The sequence below is a fragment of the Triticum dicoccoides genome, chromosome 6B (genome assembly GCF_002162155.2).
Source record: "Triticum dicoccoides isolate Atlit2015 ecotype Zavitan chromosome 6B, WEW_v2.0, whole genome shotgun sequence".
NCBI lineage: Eukaryota > Viridiplantae > Streptophyta > Magnoliopsida > Poales > Poaceae > Triticum > Triticum dicoccoides.
In genome coordinates, this window is record NC_041391.1 from 23,547,361 (window position 1) to 23,558,487 (window position 11,127).

The 11,127-nt window shown below is 40.8% G+C and overlaps 1 pseudogene; it reads right to left on the reverse strand.

Annotated features, from left to right (window-relative positions):
• Positions 1-269: 269 nt before the first annotated feature.
• On the reverse strand, positions 270-2,955 carry LOC119326239 (annotated as a pseudogene).
• Positions 2,956-11,127: the final 8,172 nt, after the last annotated feature.

Consider the following 11,127-nt stretch of genomic DNA (forward strand, 5'->3'; position numbering starts at 1 on the left):
CCGCCGCCGCCCCACCACCCCGGAGCCCTGCGGCCCCATCGCCACCGCCGCCCCGGAGCCCTGCGGCCCCATTGGCCCGTCTGGATTAGATTAATATCAGAGTGTCTTCTTCTTACTAGAACTCCTCATTACCGAGGCTTGCGCGCTGGCTACAAAAGAAGCAACAGCCACGGAACTTCTTCTGCATTACCAAGCACAGCGGTAATGCCAGTACCGATTGATCCATCAAACCATATACATATGGTCTGTGACAACAGCCAGGCAAGTAATGCATGCAGCAAAATGCAGACAATGTGGTTCATTATGGTTCAGAGAATGCATACGCTGACATTCTAGTTCAGAGAAAGCATGCAGCAAAATTCAAGAAACTGAATTCCTCCCTGCAAAGCACGTTCTAATCTGGATGACAAGTAGCACGTCAAGGCAGGCAGCTGCTGATTTTACCCCCCAAAGAAAAGAAAATGACGCAGTCAACTAGCTCTTTAGGTACCAGTTGATTGATGTACTTGCATCACTTAAGCCTGAAGGATAAAAGATGGACCAGTTGATTGATGCAGCTCAGCTCATCCTTGATGGCGCCCTAGCTTATCACTGACATATGTAGATACCACCCAACAACTCCCCAGCTCATAACTGATACGGCTGTTCTTCACATGGCATCTCTGTTCCAAATGACAAGGGCAAAACAGAACAAGGAATGATCAGGACCGAGATAACTATGTACCACAAGATCAAGAAAATCGACAAAACAAGTAGTAGTACCGTAGTAGTAGTACGACAGCAACCAAATGCTATATGGCACTCAATGATACAATTGCTCATGCAATTTAGATCAAATGCTATCCCAAACCGACATAAAGTTTCCTTGTATGGCATGAATAGTGAAGCAAACACGGGTCATGGAAGGTAAAGGTCACCAAAGTACCGTGTTTTCATACTGGAGTATACCCTTGGTATGCAGGACGGAAGTATCTTTACTTTGATAGTATCTGAAATCAGAAAACATGCAGCAGCACATGTGTCCCGGCATAAACTATATGATCCAGAGTTAAGCCCTGTGTGAGCAGTAGCATGCTTCAATATAGAGAAATGGAAAGCTGATTACACAGTACATTCTATCAGAAACAAGTATTAAGAATCTCATAAAGAAGAACTCAAGTCAAGGTTCACAGTTCAAAGGCAGCTTACTCGTGATGGCTGATGGAAGTTCAGATGAGTCGTGAACAGTGACAGCATGATGTTTTTCTTTTGTAGTGTTTATAAATTACCTTATGGGTATTAAAAGCACCTCAAAGGGTGCCTAGGTACTATTTCTAAAATGTCCTAGAATAATTTATCACATACTTAAAACTATTCCAAAGTTATACTAAACAGTACAATGGTTGATGAACCATAAACAGAAGCAATGGAAGATAACCATTGTGGCAATGCCAATTGTTTCCATAACCAATTGATTATGATGACGCATCAAAGCTACAGATTTGAGCTTTAAAGCACATGGCAAAAGAAAGCAGCAACATAGAAAAGGAGATTAACATGATGCACATTACGAAGCTTTGTGACCTCAACAAGAGCACTATGCAGACAAAATAAAGGTGCAAAAGGCAAACCTTGCAGGATCATCCTTGAGCGCAGGAAATGTTGGCGGCCAGCTCATCATAACATGATAGATATTGCCCAAATATTGATTCTCTTTTGTCATCTCATAGACCTTACGCAGTGTCCTGCACTTGACATCCAAGTGGAGTGCGCATCGACCCATCCCCAACACAAACTCAGCATTGTTCCCCACACTTTTTATTCGGAGAGAAGCATTGGAACCTAGCATATTCAAACTAGCCAACATCTCACGCAAACAAATGGTGTCCACTAGCAACCAGTCGTTGTCTCCCTTGTGGAGCCAGACGCGAATTTGAAGCTCCTTGACATGGATGAGGTATACACCAGCGGCATCAGCAGCACGCGCCAAGCTGGTGCTTTCCTCGCCAATGCCACCACGATCCACCCCTTGTGGGAGCTGAATTTGGGAGAAACTCAAAGACGTCAAATCCAAGACAAGAATTTCACTCCGGGCAACTGCTATATAAATCTTATTGTCGACGAGCACGGGTTCCGCATCCGGCCGATTACGATTGAGCTGGTCGTCGAAGGCCAAATTATGATGCATGCACCAGACACCCTCCTGCAACATATATACCTGTAGCATACGGCACCAACACATAAAAGTAAGACAAGCCGCCTTCTTCTTCTTCTTCCGTGAGGATTTTAGAGTAAGCATATTCGAAGACAAACAAACTCTGGATTTTGGGGCGTGGTGGGAGGAAGGTCGTGGCTTTCTCAGGGAACAGCAGGCTGTGCACGCCAAGTGTAGATCCGCTTCCGGCCTTGCAGTGATCGATGAGGAGGCTGCCGTTCCGGCATTCAAAGATGCGACTTGATGTGCCGCCGTCCCTCCGGTAGCTGCCCAAGCTGGAGCTTATGCGGCGGACCGCGGCGTCGAGCTCGGGGGGCAGAGTCAGCATCGGCACGAAGCGCTCGGCGGTCAGCCTCGCAAACCTGTCCTGCTCGATGACGTGGAAGCCGAGGAGGCGGGGCGGGTGGAGCTCGCGGAAACGGCGGAGGAACTTGCGGTCCGATGCGTGGCGGAGCCAGCGCCTGCAGACGGCGGCGGCGCGGACGAGGGTTGTGGGGAGGCCGACGCGGACGAGGATCTCGGAGAGGAGGTTGTCGTCGTCGAGCACCTTGGATACCGCCGCCGCCGCCGCCGCCGGCGTCTCGCCCTCCATTTTGGCGGCGCGGACGAGCATGGTGGGGAAGCCCACGCGGAGGAAGGACTCGGCGAGGAATTCGTCGTCGTCGTCGAGCACCTTGGATGCCGCCGGCGGCGGGTGCGGCAGATCGCCCTCCATTTCGGCCGGAGTTGGCTGGGATTTCGGTGGGGTTTGGAAAGGGGATCGAGAAATGTTACAGGGCTGGCAGGAGGTGCACGAAGGGGAAGAAATAGCCAGCCGATTCATCGTCTTCCTGGGCCTGGGCTGCCAGTTAAGGCCCATCAATGCCCTAGCAGGTACTCCAATGTTTTTTTATACTGAAAAAATACTTATTTTTTTTAAAAAAAAAGAGAGGAAGTAGCGCAATGAACTGTAGCCGTTATCCCTCAAGGAAAAAAGAACTATAGCCGTTATACATCACCCTGAAATTTTACCTTCAAAAAATAACGCCATGAAATTTGGTTGAAGATAATGTTTGAGAAAAGCATGTGTGTTTGTGTTTGATGATTGGCGGAAGCCACTTGTAACATGTACCGACCCTCGGTTCACGCAGGTTGTTGAAAATCCAGACCAAAGAAACCGTTGCACGGTGGCAAAACAAATTTCATTGGATGCAACGTTGTCTGAACCGTGATTTTATTGTACGGTTCTACGACTTTATGATTCAAAGTAACCATTCTTATTATATGATTTTAGTTAGTAGGATCTACATTTTTACAATTCTGATAGTAAAGATTCTACATTTAACGATTCTGATAGTAACGACTTTATGATTGGATTATGACAACCTTGATTAGATGTATGAAAAAAAAATATGTTATGTTAAACCAAGAAAAGACTCGCACAAAAACCAGGTTAGGGATACAGCGGGTGATGGGAGCTAGAGGGGAAGTTGGCCGCCTTGGACGCAGGGTTTCTATAGAGCGGGCGGCAGTCCCTGTACATTGCACAGAAGATGGACATGATCGTGGGGCAGCTGAACAATACAGACATCTTTGAATGCCCAATAGGCAGATCTATCCACACCACTCATGGGCAAAAGCTTCGGCCGTAATCTCAAGTAAGATTGTGGATGCTTTGGTGCACCTAATTTGTTTCTTGAGGAGTGGATGGATGGATTCAATGAACTGAACCAGACCCCTCGTCCATCTTCTTTCTCCTACTGACAGGAGTAGTTTGCACTATCTTCTTCCTCACGGTGTAGTTGCTCTCCACAAGCAACCCTCTATGCACCTCACGTCCCAGCATATCACCAACGATCAACTGTCAAATCCCCACGCATATAAATGGTACTAGCATGTCTGTTCTGTTCAGTACCGCCCGTGCCCAGGAAATGCAGCTTGGCTCATCTTTGATTGCGCCCACCATAGCTGACCACTGACATATGTACATTCCATCCAGCAACACCCAGTTAGAACAGAGGTAACTAACTATGCACCAGACAATCAAGAAAATCACACAAGTAGCATGCTTCATCATAGAGAAATGGGAAACTGATTCTATATCTAAATAACATTCTATAAGAAACAAGTGTGGACAATCTCACACAATATAACTCGAATTCATACAATGTATTATCACTATGAGAAGTGGAGATGACAAAAACGAACTTCCATTCTTGCGATTGCTAACCCATCGCTCTCTAAGTTCCCTATCAATATCCACATTGTCATTCTCAACTCAGTTGACCATTAACCCACATGTGTCGGACACCATCATCCTACCGTACAAAAGTTCCCCCTCTATGGTAATCCAACAAAACAACTACAATTCAAACCACATTCAAAAAGACTAGAGTATCATCTTATGGGTACGAAAGCATGCATCTTAAATGGTGTTGGCTAGTGTATCCAAAATGGCCTAGGGAATCAGTCGTATATCTACCACCATTCCATAGTTTATACTAAATAGTGCAAAGGCTGATGAACCATTAACAAAAGCCTTGGAGGATTATGACTATGACAATGCAAACTGTTCGCATAACTAATCTATTATGATGGTGCATTGATTTAAGCTACGAATTTCAATTGTAAAGCACATGGCAAAACAAAGCAGCAGCATAGAAATGAAGATTAACACGATGCACATTGCAAAGCTTTGCAACCTCAACAAAAGCAGTACGAAAATTATCTAAAAGGACCAAAAGGCAAACCTTCCAGTTGTAGGATCATCCTTGAGCGCAGGGAACGTTGGAGGCCATATCATCATAAAAGGATGTATATCACCCAAATATCGATCCTCTTTTGTCACCTCATACACTTTATGCAGTGTCCTGCACTTGATATCCAAGTAGAGTGCATAGTGCGACATCATCTCCAGCAACACATACTCGACATTGTCCCCCACCTGTTTTATTTGGAGAGTAGCATTGCCATCCAGCATACTCAAACCAGCTAACATATAGCGCAAGCAAATGTTGTCGACCAGCAACCAGTCACCCCCCTTGTGGAGCCAGATACGGAGTTCAAGTTCTTTGACATTGATAAGGTATACGCCAGCAGCATCGTCTGCCCGTGACAAGATAGTGTTTCTGAAAACATGCTCGACCCCTTGTGGGAGCTGAATTGTTGAGAACGTCGAGGCCATAAAATCCAAGACAACAACGTCGCCCTTAGCGGCTGGCAAATACATCTTACTGTCGACGAGCACGACCTCCAGATCCGACCGTGGAGGAGGGATCTGGCCAATGGTCAAGCTATGCATAACCCAGACACCATCTTGCAGCATATAGACATACGCTGTATTTTTCCTGTCCACGGTACACTGCATCGACACGTAGAAGTAGAACACACCGTCAGCATATAGACATACTTCTTTCTGTCCATTTGTTCTTTCTCAAGGTCGTTAATCCTTCAGTTTTGGGAAGCTTCTCCATAACCAGTCTTCTTTGATTTGAAACGCTTTTTCTATTATTGGTTTACTTTTCTTTTTCCATTTTATGTTTCTTTTTTTATTTTACTAAATGCGTCAACTTTTTTAAAAAAAAAATTCAAAATCAACGAACTTTTTTTTCAAAATCGTGGACATTTTCCGAAATCAATGAACTTTTTTCGAAATTGATGAACTATTTTTCGAAATCAATGAATTTTTTTTCAAATCGATGAAATTTATTAACAAATCAATTAACATTTTTTTGAAATTAGTGAACTGTTTTTCAAAATTGATAAACATTTTTTGAGATCGATGAACTTTTTTCAAATTGATGAACTTTTTTAACAAATCCATGAACTTTTTTCGAAATCGATGAACTTTTTCAAATCAATGAACTCTTTTTCATATCGATGAACTTTATTTTCAAAACCGATGATCTATTTTTAAAATCGATGAACTCTTTTCAAAACTTGATGGTTTTTTCAGAATGAACAATTATTTTTCAAAATATTTTCAAATAAGTCAAAAATAAAAAACGCTAAAGTAAATGGTACTTGTGAAATAAATTTGCGCAGCTATAGGTCTTCTTAAATGCGCCAAACTCGAAGAAGCATACAACAACAGCAGGGATCAACAGCCACCGGAATTCCTTTGATTTTGTAGACATAAGCCAAAACAGATTTAAAACTATTTCATATTTCATGGCAAAAAATCATATTTCATAGCAAACATTTACATATTTCATAGCAAAAAATGTAAAAATCAAACCATTTTTGGCAATCTCAAACATTTTTCCAAAAAAATGAACAAAATGAAAACGAGATTGTTTTTCAAAATTATGAAGAATTTCTTGAAAATTCAAAACAGTATCTGAAAAAACAGAACAAAAAGCTGAAAGCGCGAACATTTTTCCAAATTACGAATAAATTTTTCAAGACATGAATATTCTTTGATTTCCACGAACATTTTTGGAATTTGGTATCAAATTTGAAAAACAAGAACATTTTGATGATGTGAACAAATTTGGAAAGCGGGAACATTTTTGGAACTACCCATTTTTTTTGAATTCGTGATCAAAAGTTAATAAATGTGAACCTTTTTTGAAATTCTTGAACATTTTTTGTATTTGTGAGACAAATTTAAAAACATGAACATTTTTTGAATTTGTGAACAAATTTGGAAAGCTGGAACATTTTTTGACATTTTGTTTCTTTTAAATTGGGTATAATTTTGGAAACCGGAAACATTTTCCGAGGCCGTAAACAAAAATAAAAAATGCGTACATTCCTTGAAATAACAAAGAAACTTTCAAAACTAGAACATTTTTTGAATTTGTGAGGAAAATTGGAAAGTAGGAACATTTTGTGAAAAAATACGAACATTTTCTGAATTTGAGAACAAATTAAAATACAAAGGAATATTTTATGAAATCCTCCCAAACATTGTTTTTCAATTTCCAGACATTATGAAATCATGATTTTTTTTCTTGAGTTTGTGAACAACTTTTGAAAACAGAAACATTTTTTATAAAAATGAACATTTTTTGCAAGACGCGAACAGTTTTCCAAAATTTTAATTAATTTCCCGTACATTTTTTGAATTTACAAACAAATTTTGGAAACATGAAGATTTTTTTTAATTTCTAAACTTTTTTGAAAACAGGAACATTTTCTGAAATCCGTGAACAGTTTTTGAATTATTGAACATAATTAGAAAATGCTAAAAAACTGAAATTGTAATATTTTTTAATTTTCGAACATTTTTCTGAGAAGAAGTGAACAAATTTTGAAGTACTAATGTTTTCTGGAATTATTCAAGGAAATTTGAAAACAGGAACAAAATCTGGATAATGAACAAACTTTAAGAAATATGTCCCGGTTTCCAAATTTTCCTGGGCATTTGTCTCGGTTTTAGGCACGAACCGGGACCAATGGGCCGCGCTCCTGGCCCACAGCCATTGGTATCGGTTCATGCCTTGAACCGGTGTAGAAGGGGGGGGCTTTAGTCCCTGTTCGTGCCACGAGCCGGGACAAATAATTTGCCTATATATACCCACCGCCGCGGCAGAACACTCCACAGTGCTCTGTATTTCCAAGCCGGCGAGGGGAGGGCATTTGGGTGCTCTAGTTCACCTCCTATGCACATGAGGTGTTCGATGAAATGCCCGAGCCACACTAGTTAATCTTTATCCTCTCGAAACTCGACCTCCGAGCTCCATTTCCCTCGAGATTTGTCTAGGTTTAGCGGTCCGTCACGTCCCGTCCCCGTCTTCACCGTCGTAGATCGCCCGCGCCGATCTCGTCGCCGGCACCACCGTGGTGAGCCTCTTGTTCTTATCTTCTTTCTGAAAGAAAAAAAATTCTTACTTCAGATAGATACTTGTCTAATTTTCTTACTTTTATTATTCCTTATTATTATATAGTGCGATGGTTTTGGTATCCGCGCCCGTCGGCCCTCGTCCTGTCTATGATTTAGATGTGGTATATATTATCTTTTCATAACTATTTGGTTCATTTATTGTTTATGACAATTATGCCGACCAATGTGACATAGATTTTATTTATCTAGGAGGTTGTTGAACCGGAAATTCCAACCGACCCTATTGTCGAGAGGTTAAATTTAGTTGAAGAAGAAAACAATTACTTGAAGGAAAAAATAAGAAAAATTGAGGAGGAGAAGATGATATTGGAGTTGCATGTTGCGGATGTCGTCGATCATCACAAGATCAAGATGGATGCAATGCGGTTGAAAATTAAAAAGATTAGAAAATATGCCATTCATACCGAGGCTTGGTATCATTATGCAGTTGGATCAGTTGTTACCTTGGTTGCGATTATGATCGCATTTGTTGTTGCATTGAAATGTTTTACATAATTTCAATATATGGTTTAATTAGATGCTCTGGAGAGCTATATGTTGTTCAATGAGAACTATGTATGTACTTTGGTTTTAATGTGATGATGAACTTCTATTAATGATGATATGTGGGTGAAATGATGATACCATGCTAACTTGGAACCTTTTCAGAGTTTATTTCAAATGCTTTTCAATTTTCTGGTCTTATAGCTCAAAATAATCAGTAAATGCATGAAAAATAACAAATGTAGTCAGAAAGGGTTGTAAATTGATGATACGGCTTTGAATGGTGCATTTTGAACACAGAAAAACTATGGAGTTCAAATAAGTTCAAAAAAATGAAATCCCTTTGTAACAGACGGGTTTCCGTATGAAACCCTGATACTTCGAAAGAGATTGTCTGTTTTGTACAAGAAGTGCATCAAGTTTTTGCCGTAACCCTCTCTACTTTCTCTCACATTCTATGTGGGTGAAATGACGATACCATGCCAACTTGGAACATTTTCAGAGTTCATTTCAAATGCTTTTCAATTTCCTGGTCTTATAGCTCAAAATAATCAGTAAATGCATGAAAAAAAACAAATGTAGTCAGAAAGGGTTGAAAATTGATGATGTGGCTTTGAATGGTGCATTTTGAACACAAAAAAACTATGGAGTTCAAATAAGTTCAAAAAAATGAAATCCCTTTGTAACAGATGGGTTATCATAAAATAAATAGGTTTTGTACACGAATTATCATAAAATAAAATAAATAAGTTATTTGAAACAAAAAAATATAAACTTTAATAAAATATATAAGTAGAAATAAAATAAAATAAATTTTAATAACATAAATAAAATTTATGAAACTAAAATTATCAAAGTATTTTTTGTTCAAAACATTATAAGCAACCTCTAGTATTATTGAAACTAAAATTATATAAAATTGATGCAACTAAAATTATCAACGTATTTTCTGTTCAAAATCATTAAAAGCAAAAAGAATTTTTATAAAGAATTTTTTTTGTTAGAAACTTTAATAGCAAAAAGAATTATTATAAAATAAAATAAATAAGTAATTAGAAACAAAATAAAATAAAAAATAAGTATTTTGTTGTAAGTAGGAACAAAACAAAATAAAAAAGCAAAAAAGAAAACAAAAAAGTTGGAAAAAATAAAAAGTTGCCACCTAATGGGCCACCACGGCCTGAATACAACTAGAAACCGATCCATGGGCCAGGATTCAGGCCCGCAGAAGTCCTAGTAGGCCCATCAGGCATGGCAGTCACAATTAGGCCCGTAAGCCTGCAATGGAGAGGAGCTCGAGAGGGGTGCGGCAGTGGGGCTTATAAACCACTGCGCGCCCCTCTCAGCTAGCGAGGTGGGACTAAACATCCCACCGCACCGCGCTACCAACCGGTACCAATGCCCCCCCTTTAGTCCCGGTTGTTGCCACCAACCGAGACCAAAGGCCTCTGCTTCCCGCCCTTTGGGCTGCTGAAAAGAGTCCTTTGGTCTCGGTTGGTGGCACCAACCGGGACTAAAGGGAAGGGGGCACTGGTACCGGTTGGTGCCACGAACCGGGATCAATGCCCTGGGTATATAATTAGCACTTGTGAAAGTTTCTTTCAGTTCATCTTCCCGGCCCGACGCCCCAGCGCTGCTCCTCGTCGCCGTCGCCGTCGTTGCCTCTGCCCCGCGCCCGAGCCCCTGCCCGCGGTCCGCCCCCGCGTGCCGGCGCCCTCGCCGCCCTGCCTCCGACGCCGTCGCCGCGCCGCCCCTGCCCTCGACCACGTCGTCGCCGGTGCCACGCCGCACCGGTCCCTGCCCCGCGCCCGTGGCCCGCCCCCGCGCGCCAGCGCCCTCGCTGCCCCCGCCGTCGTCGTCGCCAGCCGCCCCCGCCGTCGCCGTCTCCAGCACTGCCCCTGGTTAATTTTTATTTGATTAATTCTGTTTTTTTAATTTTTATTAGATTTTTTTACATGTTTTTAGATTTTTATATATGTATGTATGTATTTTTTAGATATATGTATTTTTTTATGTATGTTCATATATGTATGTATGTATTTTTTACATGTTTTTTGTATGTATGTATGTATTTTTTCAATTATAATGATGTTTTAAAGTATACATATATGCAAGTTAGATTTTTAGTACATTTTAGGTTAGTTTAATTTTTAGAATTTTTTTAAATATCTAGCTAGGAAAGGAAGAAGAAGAAAAAGAATGAGAGGAAAAAGGAAAATAAGAAGAGGAAGAAAGGAGAAGAAGAGGAGAGGAAGAAGAGGAGAAATAAATAGGAAGAGGAAAAAAGAAGAAAATATCTATTTTTTTCTTCTTCTCCTCTATTCCTTTCTTCTTCTCTTTTTTTTCCTTCTTTTTTTTCTTCGATTGCTTCTCTTCTATTCCTTTCTTCTTCCCCTCTTTTTATTTCTTCTTTTGTCTTCTTATTTTTTATCGGGTATGTCGTTGTCGATATACCCCCTGCCGATAACTTCAACACGAGGGGGGGGGTCGATATACCCCCTCCCCGATAACATTATTTTCCCATGTATGTATGTCGTCGTTGTCGATATAACCCCCTCCCAGATAATTAACTTCGACATGAGGGGCGGTCGATATATATACCCCCTCTCGACCGTGATAACTT